At 40.9% G+C, this 13,491-nt stretch overlaps 1 long non-coding RNA gene across 2 annotated transcripts in view; it reads right to left on the minus strand.

Annotated features, from left to right (window-relative positions):
• Positions 1–13,080, minus strand: part of LOC147032376 (uncharacterized) — a 46,557-nt gene extending 33,477 nt beyond the window's left edge. The window contains exon 1 of one of the 2 annotated variants that reach the window (XR_015055137.1): positions 13,007–13,080. This is a non-coding gene — a long non-coding RNA (uncharacterized LOC147032376). Of the gene's footprint in view, positions 1–980; positions 1,147–13,006 lie in introns of those variants that run through there. The other variant, XR_015055136.1, reaches the window with a different exon arrangement.
• Between the last annotated feature and the right edge of the window lie 411 nt (positions 13,081–13,491).

Genomic DNA, 13,491 nt, shown 5'->3' on the forward strand with positions numbered 1-13,491 from the left:
ATACATTTACATGATGCAATTTTCCATGACCGACTCTCACAGAATAATTAAAGTATATCATCGAAATATGATTCTGGCTTTTTGGATCGAATATCGTCTGGACTAAATAAGTGTCACAATCTGAAATGAAATCTGATAATTTAAAGAAATAACGATTCTCATAACTTAGCCTACATACCGATTTACTTTAAGCAAGTAAAGCTATGATCTTCCTCCTTCTCCATATATACACAAGAAAATATGAAATTGCCAAAGCATTAAACTTATATTTTTCTACTGTTTGGAGAACTATATTGAGTGAACAAAAAAATTTAGGAATGAGCCAAAATTAACCAGCTTCATTGAGCTGGTTTCATTGAGTGCAATGGAAATAACTTATTTCAGTACTTGCAACAAAAGTAATTAACTAGTAATATCAACGTGAAGGCGTCCGCGCATGGGTTCTCCGTGGGGAATCTCTGGGGTTTAGAGTTACTAAGGCAAAATAAATTAAATTAAAGATTGAATTTAAAGAAAGAACAAATGATTAACATCTATGACGTAAATACGTGTGTGTGTGTGTGTGTGTGTGTGTGTGTGTGTGTGTGTGTGTGTGTGTGTGTGTGTGTGTGTGTGTGTGTGTGTGTGTGTGTGTGTACATAAAGCATAACATCATCTTAGATTATATACCATGTTAACTGCCATAAATATATGTGTTCTGTTTGATTCAAATAAGTGACCTTGCCAAAATGCGGGGAATGAATGCAAATCAGTCCCTTGGTTTCTTTCCATTTTCCTCCCTCTTTTCACTGCGGGGTTCTGCCATCTGTGGGGCGGCCATGTGCATGTGGGGCCTGTTCCAAAACCTGCATCGCATTTGCGTGTTTCAGCCCCACGTCACCCACCGAGACATGCGGCTAATGCATGGCGGTTTCGGGGTATGTAAAACTGGCAATGAATCATGCCGCACAGCCGCAGAAGGGTCGTATTTTAGCACTTACGTTGGATGGGGGAAAAAGTCGTTTTGCAAGATCATACGGCGTGAAAACGTCCTTTGTGTGAAGATCTGTTAAACCATGCACGGACGCTTGTGGGAAATGGCTTTGATCTAAGTAAACCTGGCTCGTGCAGGTGACCGCGTAAACAAAAGAAGACGTGACTCCGCTCCACCTGTCCGGTTTTCTTGCCCTCTTCTGTGTCCTGTCGCACAGCAGACAGTGCGAGACAAGTAGATTATGAAGATGTCAGTGAGATATTGAACTGAGCATTTGATGCCACTTCTTGCTACATCACACTTAGGGCGAGGCCGGCGCTTTTGACATGTTGCCTGGCTCTTACCTAAAGCAAACTTGACAAAGTTTTAATAAAGGCTTTATGAGCACAATTACATTAAGGTGTATATATGTGTGCTTAGCATGATGCACAAAGACAAACATGCCTGCGGGATCGTTGCTTCCATTGCCATTTCTTTCTCCAGCCTTTGGCTTTGCTCAAAGAGTTTGGAGGACAATAGCTACGGGTATAGGGTGGGGAGGGGTGGGATGGACGAATTAATTAAAGGCTGGAAAAGGGTGTCACGATATGATGTGATCATCTAAATAAATTAATCGAACAGCTACCTTGAAATGAATCCATTACTTGGTTCATATTGTGATTGTATACATAGTTATGCTGTTATCATCCGCCTCGCTTATAGATGACATGAGGCTTTAGGGAAGGATGGGGGAAGTTGGGTGAAGGGAAACCATATGGCTGTTCTGTTCTATTCGAGTGCCAGCTGAGAATGCAGGAGTAAACATGCAAGAGCCATATAATCCAAGGTCCATTATTGACCAGGACAGAAAGCCAAATCACTATATATAAAACAGTTTTTCATTCGAAATAAAACCATTCGCTACAGAATACGCATTGTGAATGTAACTATAAATTTATATTTTATTTTATTTAAATTACAACAGATAATAGTGGTTTGAATGCTGTCACATAAACTAACTTTGATCTTGAGATTAACAGATTTGCCAAACTATTTGAAACCTGTACTGACATTAACCTTACCATATAATACAATTCACACGATAATAAATCAGACTAAAATACGCAATTTAGTGTCTGTCTGTCTGTCTGTCTGACCACGATACATTCGGTTGTTACTCATCCAATCTCAACCAATCTTGCAAGGGGGACTCACGGTCAAACAACGAAGGTTGTTGCAACTTCATTTGCCCACCTCCCCAAGGGATTTTTTCACCTTGGCCAAACGGCATATTGAGGTATATCGATATCAGCGTATCAGGGCGTTTTTACCAAGGCCACTTCTAATAGTAAAAACAATAACAATGATAATAGCATCATAATAATATTAACATTATTACAAAACACCATTGACATTAATACTAATAATCATAACAATAATAATAGTGTTAATTATTGGTAATAATAATAATGATAATAACATGACTCCCACTGACTGGGAAACACCATCCTGAGTGTCATTTTATGTTCTCCTATGATAAAATATAACATAATACTTCGAATAATAATAATCTATCTATAATTCCAGCAATGTGTGTGTGTGTGTGTGTGTGTGTGTGTGTGTGTGTGTGTGTGTGTGTGTGTGTGTGTGTGTGTGTGTGTGTGTGTGTGTGTGTGTGTGTGTGTGTGTGTGTGTGTGTGTGTGTGTGTGTGTGTGTGACCGCTGTTTCTCGACAACCTCTGGTCCGATCTAATTGAAACTTGCCAGGTATATTGCTGGGTCCTGAGTATTTGCCTTTTCAAGGTTTGATATTAATCGGACAAGTGCTTCCTAAGTTATGGCCATTTATTTACCAAATTTAACAAATCAATGACAAGACACGTTGTTGCGTGGGCGTGGCCGATGGGGAAGGGAAGCACAGCCACGTTCCCCATTACGGGTTACAACGTACGGGCTTCCGGAGAGTGATGACTTCGTGTATTCTAATAATTTCTCGATTTCTTATGCGCATTTATAGATAAACACAATGGCCCAAGTTATGATCGTTTTCATATTAGATGGTGTATACATTTCGGGAACATCAGAGTGCTGGTATGCTCCGAACCAGGAAGTAAATTTTTTCTCTCTCTTCTCATCTCTTTTTGTTTTTCCTTGCCACGACATTGTGAAAAGGTAAAATACGTTGGCGCTAATTGAATAATTGGGTATTAAAACTAAATTGCGAATAATCGTTGTCTGTATATAATAATAATATCGAACTTCCGGGTCACGCACGTACGGGCACGTGAGAGCGAAGAAACGGCCTGTGTGGTTTATTTATTTATTTATTATTATTATTATTATTATTTTTTTTTTTTACAGGCACGTACCAGTAATATAATAATAATAATAATAATAATAATAATAATAATAATAATAATAACAAGCATTATTACCTCCACCACCGAAGGTGGAGGAGGTTATGTTTTTAGCCCTCTCTGTCTGATTGTTACTTGCAACATCGAAGATTTTTCAAGTATATTTGGTCAGTCGATTTTGTTATTCTGTCTGTCTGTTAGTCTTTGTCTCTTTATCACCTATAGGTCACAATTTCTAACCGATATTCATGAAATGAATTTTTTTTTTCATAAGGATGAAGGCTATTGTTTTTGAGCTCAAAAGGTCAAAAAGTCAACATCAGCCAAAGGTTTTCAGGTTTAAACATTTTCAGCGAAAGACTTCTGCGACTCATTGGGTCTGACTGAATCGGTCAACTCCCGGACCCGGATCTCAACCAATGGTAATCTATCTCTTCTGGATCTGATTTTGATAAATTTCCCTGAAAATATCTGCTGTTCTTCCTCCGCTCCAATCGGTTCTTCTGACCACATGCTTGTCAAAGTGGACATCTCTCTGGCTGTTATCAGAGAACAACCCCAGCGCGGTTGAGTCTGGCATTTCACTCAGGCCAACTGGTCTCAAAGCAGCCATGAAACTTTTACACTGGTCTCCCATCGCTGCTTTCTCCAACATCAACTAATCCTGGGAATTCTTTCAAAGAAACTTGCTCTCTCTCATGCACAGATTTATCCCCTCTCGTCTTCAGTTGTCTTACCCTTCCTCCCGCCCTTGGTTCACTGAAGCTTGTGGTGAGGCAGTTGTCCTGAAACAACTTTCCTTTGCCTCATGGAAAGCAAACCCAACTGAGGGTAATCTCAGTTCCTTCCATAAAACTTCAAGTGTGTATCTACCCTCAGGAGAGCCAGAAAACAACATCTTTCTAAGCTCAAGTCTGAACTCTCAAACCTCCCTCCCTCCTCCAAATCCTGGTGGCATCTAATCAAATCTGTTTCTAGTGTATGTTCCCCCTCCATCCCCTCCCTTACCTCAAATGGCCACACTGCTGATACCGCACATGAAAAGGCTGAATACCTAAACTCGGTGTTTGCATCAAAATCTTGTGTCCGAAACCTATCGCATTCTGTAGGCACCTTACCCAGTCGCACCCAACTGTCCCTGGACTCTGTGTCCTTTTCTTCTGACAAGGTGGAGAGCTTGCTGTCAAACCGTGACTCAGATTCTGCATCCGGTCCAGACGGCATCAGCCCACGTGTCCTAAAAACCTGCTCCTCTGCTCTTGCTCACCCTCTCTCTGTTCTATTCACCATCTCATTTGCTCAAGGTCATCTGCCATCTGCTTGGAAATCAGGAAACATTGCTGCCCTGCATAAAAAAGGTGCAAAAACAGATCCCTGCAACTACAGACAAATCAGTCTTCTCCCAATCATCAGCAAGGTTATGGAATGCATCATCGCTTCAGACATTAAATCCTTCCTCTTCTCCAATGGCTTGATTTCCGATCATCAATTTGGTTTCAGACCAGGTCACTCTATGCTGGATATACTGATTTTGCTCTCCCAACAACGTTCTGGGTCCTGTTCTTTTTCTGGTTTTCATCAATGATCTCTCCAACTCTCTGGAAAATCCTCTTTATCTCTTTGCTGATGACTCCACCCTCTGCCATACCATCTGTCATCACTCAGACCGGAAAGCAGCAGCTGCTTCGCGCTTTGCCGATCTGAGTAAAATCACAAACTGGTCCAATACGTGGAACATGTCTTTTAATCCTGACAAATCTCACACTCTCACGATGTCTCTCCGAAAGGACCATTTGGAAATCCCCGCAATCGACTTTCTCAACAATCCTCTGGAAAAAGTCCTTTGAGTCAAGCTTCTGGGTCTCACTATCTGCCATTATCTTTCCTGGAAAAGCCACATTTCCAGCCTGGCCTCCAAAGCCAGTCGCCGACTGGGAATCCTCCGTCGTGCAAAGTCCTTCCTCAGCCCCCCCTGAGCTCCTGACCACATACAAAGCTTTCGTCCGCAGCCTGATGGAGTACTGCTCTTCCCTCTGGGCTGGGGCTCCTGCATCTCACCTTTCTCGGCTTCACGCTGTAGAAACCAGGGCACTTCGGATCATTGGTATCATTGGTATGAGGCTGAGTCTTTGGGCCTCTCACTCTCTTACCGCAGGCAGGTCGGTGGTCTTTCTGTCTTCTACCGTCTCTTCTCTGGTCTCACCCACTCCTGCTCTGTCTGCGATTTGTCCCCACCATATTTCCGCAGGGCACTCAAGGTCCGCCAACACCCCCCCCCCCCTCTTGTAAAACTAGCAAAATCACGAATCGCTGCTCACCTTCACCCTTTCATTCCTCTTTTTCCCCACCTTTGGAATAAACTCTCTCACTCTGTTCAATTCCATTCTTCACTCCAGGCCTTAAAAACAGCTATTCACCACCACCTCTTATCATCCCCCATCCAAATCCTCAATCCTTGAAATTTGAAGAGGGTTTTTATTTCATGTCACTGAATTCAACTCGCAAATTATTTTTAGGATCAACATGGACCAAGCGGTCAACATAAGCCCAAGGTCAGCAACTAAGGTGGTATTTCTGAAATCCTCAATTTTCATCCGATTGTTTGAAATCTGAAGAGTATTTATATTTCAGGTCACTGAATTCAACCAAGCAATTATTTTTAAGCTCAACGTAGACCAAAAGGTCAACATAGGCCAAAGGTCAACAACTAAGGTGGTATTTCTGAAATATTCAATTTTCATCCAATTGGCTTGAAATTTGAAGAGGATTTATGCATCACATCATTGAATTCAACCACCAATTATTTTGGAGGTCCACATAGGCCAAAAAGGTCAACATATGCCGAATTTCTAAAATTTCAATTTTCTTCCAATTCACTTGAAATTTGAAGATGAGTTGCATATTTGGTCGTTGAATTCAACAACCACCACATTTGGTCATTGAAATCAAAACCGCATTTTTGAGGTCAAATTTGTTTCATGGATTTTGTAAGTATCGTGCTCTGCACAACGTCTTCTTATTTGTTTGTTTTTCTGTTTGTTTGTGTGCAGGATATCTCAAAAACTTGTGGACGGATCCAGATGAAATTTGGTGGCAGATTGGATGTGTGACAAGGATGAAATGATTAGATTTTAGTGAAGATCCAGATTCAACGACTAGAATTTTAAAAGTGATTTTTCACCATTGAGAGATAGGGAGAAAAATGATATTTAGCACGATATCTCAAAAAGTTGTGGACAGGTTCGGATGAAACCTGGTGGACAGGTTGGGTGTGTGACCATGACAAATTGATTCGATTTTAATGAAGATCCGAATCCGGATCTGGATACGAGAGTTATTTAATTTTAAAAGTGATTCTTCACCATTGAGAGACGGGGCCAAAAACGATATAGTGTTGCGGGGCTGGGTGTCGGCTGCGAGCACGACCGCTAGGTGGAGCAGTAGGGTTGACTCTACCGAAAACCCGGAATTTAAATCGTACCTTTCGAAAACTCCGACAGGTACGGTCCCTTACTGGACCGTGAATCGCCAATAATTTGACCACGTGGGGTAGGGTTAATTGCCAGACTTCAATATACCTAATTACCCACGCGGACAAAGCTACCGGGGAATTCACACCCTCGACAGCACTCATACGGGACAAGCCGTATGCGCGCACGAACCATGCGTAACCCGAGCGGATGGTTACGAGATCCGTCAGTCCCAAATGCACACCACTACGGCAACAACGGCCTTCTTTAATTCTCCTAACACGCACCACATTAAACCAATCAAAGAAACACAAAAACGAGCTGATACATTTCACAAATAGGGTATTTATTAACAGTAGGTGGGGAAGGAGGGAAGCACGTAAGGGCAGATATCACGACTAATAAGAGATGCAAGGCAAATAATGTACAGCAAAGGCACTTAACAATTTACTTCTTAAAGACGGGCCCACCGACAGACACACACACAGATACCCAGAAGGACATGGACCTGTCCACCTCGTGTGGTTTGGCTGACACGAGCGAACCAGGCGAGCAAGAGGCGATGATAGAACCAGGCATCAGTGAGACGCGGTAATAGAACCAGGCACCAGAGAGATGCGATCAGACTCTAGGGCTCCGCTCAGCGCTCGTCCCGAAAACCAAACTCTCCTCTGTATCCCAAACTGTCGAGAAGGCAGGAGGTTTCTCTGCCACTTCTCCAAGTCTTTGAGTTGAACATCAAAGCGAGGGCTGATAACTCCACACTTGTTCAACCTGCCCATCAAGTTGACCATAACCTTGCCTGCTCGATGGTCATCAACTTTCTCAAACTCTCCCCTCGGTCCGATCGTGCCGCAACCTTATTCACCCTTGTCCAGGGGGGGGGGGTGGAGACGCCTCCTCCCTCCCCGCTTTCCCTCACTGGACGGTTTTGGCATGCAAAATGCACTCGTCGCCCTGTCATTGGCCAAAACGGGTGCCAAGGCCGTTAATTGGACCGGGGAGGGGGGGCGTGACGGCCGTCGCTGCTGACCGCCCACCCAACAGGCAGAGGAACATTCTCCTGCGGGGGCTCCGCCCACATACATGCTGAAGGCAATGGCGTCAGTCACAACGAGGTGAAGGTGAGGGTGATGCTGGTGTTGTTGTAGACGATGTTGGTGGTGTAAAAATAAAAGAAAACCCTGACTATCAAAATAATTCTGCAGCACATGAACATTTAAATACCCATTAAACAAGGGAAAGGGAGCTATCTATCCACATTTACTTCGCGAAATAACTGTTCTATCGGACATGTATGTTGAGTGCTCATGGCTTCCAGATTCGTAACAATAGTACTGAATAGCATGATATTTACCTCCACCACTGAAGGTGAAGAAGGTTATGTTTTCACCCCTTTCTGTCTTTTTGTTTGTTTGTCTGTTTGTTTGTGTGCAGGATATCTCAAAAAGTTGTGGACGGATTCAGACGAAACTTGGTGAACAGGTTGGGTGTGTGACCATGACAAATCGATTAAACTTTGGTGATGATCTGAATCCGGATCCGATTATGAGAATTTTTTAAATGATTCTTCCCCATTGAGAAATAAGGCTCAAAAACGATATATCGCATGATATCTCAAAAATGTATTGGGCCAGATATGTTCTCGTGGATCAGGCAATATGGAGCGGAGGTATGCGCTCTACCGAGTGCCGTTTTATCTTAAAGTCTGTATTACTTTGATTGTACATTTTAAACCTGTATTGACAGACATTTTTATGATACAATACAATTTTGAGAGGAAAAGACAACATATGCATCATATTTTACCGTATTATATAGTGCTATATAGAATTCTATTTAAAGCCTGTATTGATATCACATCATTGACCACATTGTACCATGAAAGCATTGTACAAAGAGTCTGAGCAGAACTGTGCTGTTGCATTCAGAACTTTTTAGATATTACATACACAAAAGTGGCAGTTTCTGACTCTGCCCTCTTTTATTTAAAAAAAACCCAACTCTTTCCTCCTCTCAACTATGGACTACAATCCTTTCTCTGCCTACAGTCCTTTAACACCTCCTATTTTCCTTCCTTGAATCAAATTAACTATTTATCATTTTTCACTTTCATTTCTGGGTACACCATCTGTAAACGTAGTAATATCTAAATGCTACCTTAAGCCATCCAGGTCACACGAGGTCAAGGGGTAAAAGAAGGTCTCTGGATGTGATGATCTGATAAGTCAAAAGCAACAGCGCGTGATCACGGATTCAAATAGGTTTATATCAACACCAATTTTGGACTGTGATGTTTTTGACTTAATATCCTCATCAGCAAGACAAATAGAGAAAGAATAGCAGGGTGAGGACGGCAATAGAATGTGTGAATAGGCCAAATGCTGGCCAGATGGTGGTGGTGCTTCCCTTTTGAAAAGAAGGTGGTGAAGTACTTTTTCAAAAAAGTGAGGCAAGCAGTTCGGAAAGAAGTGAAAGGAGTTAGATAATTACAGGTAGGGGGATGATTAGGTGGTGGGGAGGGGGGAGGGCGGTGGGGTGGTATATCGGATCACTATATTAGTTTCGCTCGTCAAAACCTTATGGATACTAAATAGAAACGAAATATTCAGATGCCAGTGCCACAGATCACCACTAAAAATCACCAATGTGCAGTGATCAATGAAACTTTCATCAGTTTACTTCAATGTGTCTTTTATGAAATACGGTGAAAGAACAATCTACAAACGCATACTACCAAACATGGTTGTCTATTTCATCAACCCCTTTTTGGTAGTGATCCATGGTAATGCCCTCTGGAGATCTCCTTTATACACAATCTTCCCATTTCTACCCAATCATTACAACTCCTCCCACTCACTTGCCTTGTATTCATAAAATGTATTCTTCTAAATTAATCTTTCCCAATCCTCCAACCTACTTCTTTTGCATACATGATATGTATAAGCTGTGAGAAATCAGGGAGAAGCTATAAAATACATTGCACAAAGGATAAAGACATAAGAGGACATCAGTTTACTTTAACATGAATTACAAGAAAGTTAGCAGCAATGGATAAATCAACACAGTATGTGGGATTTGAACCTGCAGTCATAGCGATATGAGTCAAATGTACATCATATAGTACTGTGGACAGGTGTTTTGGACATAATATCTTCAAAAGCCAGACAATGTACTTGGATAAAACAACAATAGCAATCACCAGCCTCTGCCCCACTCCACCTTGTTTATTCGATAAATTCGCATTTTCTTTCCTCCCTTTTGTCTTTTCTGTTCCCTCCTCATTTCTGAATCAAATCTTCCCCTTCTCTTTTACTCTTGTTCTTTCCTTGACATAAAACTTCTCATTTTCATTTTTTCTCAGAATGTTACTTCTCTAGTCAGAGAATATGGAAATACGTACATCTTTGGGCATGAGAGGCAGAAAAGAGGAACAAATATTTGAGTGGAAATTTCCCATTCTGCTCAAGCTCTTCCACAAGCCTCTATTAGGTATACAAAAAAAGGTATTGGGGGAAAAACAAAAAAGTAAGAGAGCATAAACCACACATTATGCCAATTTATTGCATGAGATCACAAAATGCCCATAAAATCACCAATTACATTAGACTATCCTGCCAAGGACATAATTTGTCAATTTGATGTAGGTCACTGAAGTTGCCTACACTGGGAATAAAGTAGCTCGACAAATTGTGTTCATGGAAGAATACTCTAATTGGAAGTAAGACACCCAGAGAGAAGTAATAATCAATGTTTAATATGAAGAATAACACAATCTCAGATTTCAAGCTTTCATTTCTTTCAGGTTAAAGGGATCTCAGTTTCGAAGGGATCCAAAGAGTTTGCTTTTATTCCACATCCACACAAAAATTATGTTACTTCATCTTCTGTGCAGAGAGTTCACTTTTGATGAGTGTCGATATTTAACCTCCGCCATCGAAGATGGACGGAGGTTACTGTTTTCACCCTCTGTTTGTTTGTGAACAGTATTACGGAAAAACTCCTGGACGGATTTCGACGAAACTTGGTGGGGGGATTAGGTATGTTCCAAGGATCATGCCATTGGATTTTGGAGTTGGTCCAAAGTCCATTATCGCCGCTATAGCGGCCATTTTCAAAAAATATTTGAATTTTGTTTTTGCATTTCTACATGTTTTAAGTGATTTCCAACCCCCCCCAAAAATTTTTGTTTGAGAAAAAAAAAAAATTTGCAACTTTTTTTCCAAAAAAATTCGATTTTATTTGAAAAATATTTGAATTTTTTTTTTTTGCATTTCTACATGTTTTAAGTGATTTCCAGCCCCCCCACCCCCCAAAAAGAATTGTTAGAGAAAAAAACCCAGAAATTTTGCACTTTTTTTTCAAAAAAATTTCGATTTTTTTTTTTGGCATTTCTACATGCGCGTCGATCTAGTTTAGTTTATTCAATCGTGGTTCAGTAGAGTCTGATCCGTTTTGACCTACAATGAATAGGATATCAGGTTCACTTAAGTGACCCAGCAGTATTGGCGGCGAAGGTTTTGCACTCTACCGAGTGCTCTGAGTGGGGTTTTTTTTCAGGTCAGGTCAGGTCTTGTCATTTTTAAAAAAAAATTTTGTGTGTGTGTTTATAAGTTATATCCTGAAAGTAAGGGAAACATTTCAGTCAAGTGCATTTTTGAAAATTCTGAAACCTGGTAGGAAAGATTGCCATAAAGGGAATCTCGGAGTGATGTTGTTGAGTATCTCTATACATTTAAATCATGGAATAATGGACTGGTTGAATAATCGGAAAAAATAATAAACCTCTGATTGAAAAAAAAGTAAATACGCCTTTCCACACCCAGGATCCATCCATGCTACATCATTGGCATTTAAAGATCTCAGGAGGGGGAAACAGTGGGTCATGTATACCTGTATATTCTTCTTAAAGAGGTTTGACCATATGTATATGAATATGTTTGATGATAACATGAAACAGAAAAAAGATAGTCAAAAGAATTACCATGTGGAGGAACAAAAACCCCTTAATATAAACAATCGTTCTTCTTCAACAATGATATTTCTCAAAAAATCTCAAAAAGGTATGGATGGATTCGGATGAAACTTGGTGGATGAGTTGGTTAAGTGACAAGAACAAGCCGATTAAATTTTAGGTCAGGTCCAAATTTAGATCCGACCTATCAGTGGGATACAAAACGGAAACTAATCAGCCTTGCGGAGTTATGTGGTCTACCGAGTGCCCTTCTCGTTAATATCAATTCCTTTGTTTCATTCAATACTGACAAAAATAATAGTAGTTTTTGTAAAGATACACTAAAATCTACTAATGTTTTTGTCCTTGAGATTTATGTACCAGCTTCAATTTGAGAATACATGGAAAAACCCTGCTAAATCCCTTTAAACTGGTATGCTCATCATACTTGTTCAGCAGAGTTGTATTATATGGTTACTGCCTTGGAGATTTTGGAGCCATTGCACTGTTTATCCAGCACTCTTTACTGCAGAATGGGGTAAGTAGACATTTACCTCTGCCACCAAAAGTGGATGAGGTTATGTTTTCACCCTTGTCTGTCTGTTTATTTGTCTGTGAGCAGGATATCTCAAAAAAGTTGTGGACGGATTTGGAAGAATGTTGGTGGACAGGTTGGGTGTGTGACAAGGACAAATTGATTAAATTTTGTGAAGATCTGGATATTAAAATCTCCTAAGTAATTCTTCACCATTGAGAGATGCGGCTAAAAACGATATATGGCATGATATTTCAAAAAGTTGTGGACGAGTTATGACAAAACTTGGACAGGTTGGGTGTGTGACAAGGACGAATTGATTCAATTTTGATGAAAATCCGGATCCGATTCCACGTATGAGAATTTTTAAGGTGATGCTTCATCATTGAGTGACAGGACTAATAACGATATATAGCACAATATCTCAAAAAGTTATAGAAGGATTCAGACAACAAATGATGGACAGGTTGGGTGTTGAAAAGGACGAATCGATTCGATTTTAGTGAAGATCCGAATCAAGATCCGGATATGAGAATTTTTTGATTTTCTAAGTGATTCTTCACCATTTAGAGATGGGACCAAAATTATATATAGCATGATATTTCAAAAAGTTGTGGATGAGTTATGACAAAACTAGGTGGATGAGGTGGTTCGATGACAAGAGCAAGCTGATTAGATTTTTAGTTCAGGTCTGGAACCAGATCTGGCCGATCATTGGGATACAAAACATAAACTTACGTATCCATCTTGCTTATGTATCCATGTTGTCCACCCCTTGTGTTCTCCCCTAACCCTCAACGTCACCTGCATCCCTCAGGAGGGGAGGGAAGGGAAGGGGACAAGAAGAACAGAGGAAGATTATAAGATGTGTAAGAAATGTTTGATGTGCTATGCAGTATCAGGGATAGTGGTGGCAGAGTAGCCTTGCTTCAGGAAAAGTGTAGAAATGGCATCACTTTGGATTACTATGGATAAGTTGAAGATATGGATATCTACTTTGCAGGGAGTAATGGAGTGCAAACAACTTGTAGATAGAAGACATTTACATTGGTGAAGAAGTCCAGTATTGTAGATGTCTCCCTGGTCCAAGTCTGAGTCTGGGTCCTGCGGTCTGAGTCCGAGTCCAGCAGTCCTGAGTCCGAGTCCAGCAGTTCCGAATCCGAGTCGGGGTCCTTGGCATTTCGAGTCCAAGTCCGAGTCTGAGTCCTGTGCTGAAAGTGTTT

Source organism: Eptatretus burgeri, chromosome 2 (assembly GCF_056783735.1).
Source record: "Eptatretus burgeri isolate ZD-2024b chromosome 2, Ebu_testis_v1, whole genome shotgun sequence".
NCBI classification, from domain to species: Eukaryota; Metazoa; Chordata; class Myxini; order Myxiniformes; family Myxinidae; genus Eptatretus; species Eptatretus burgeri.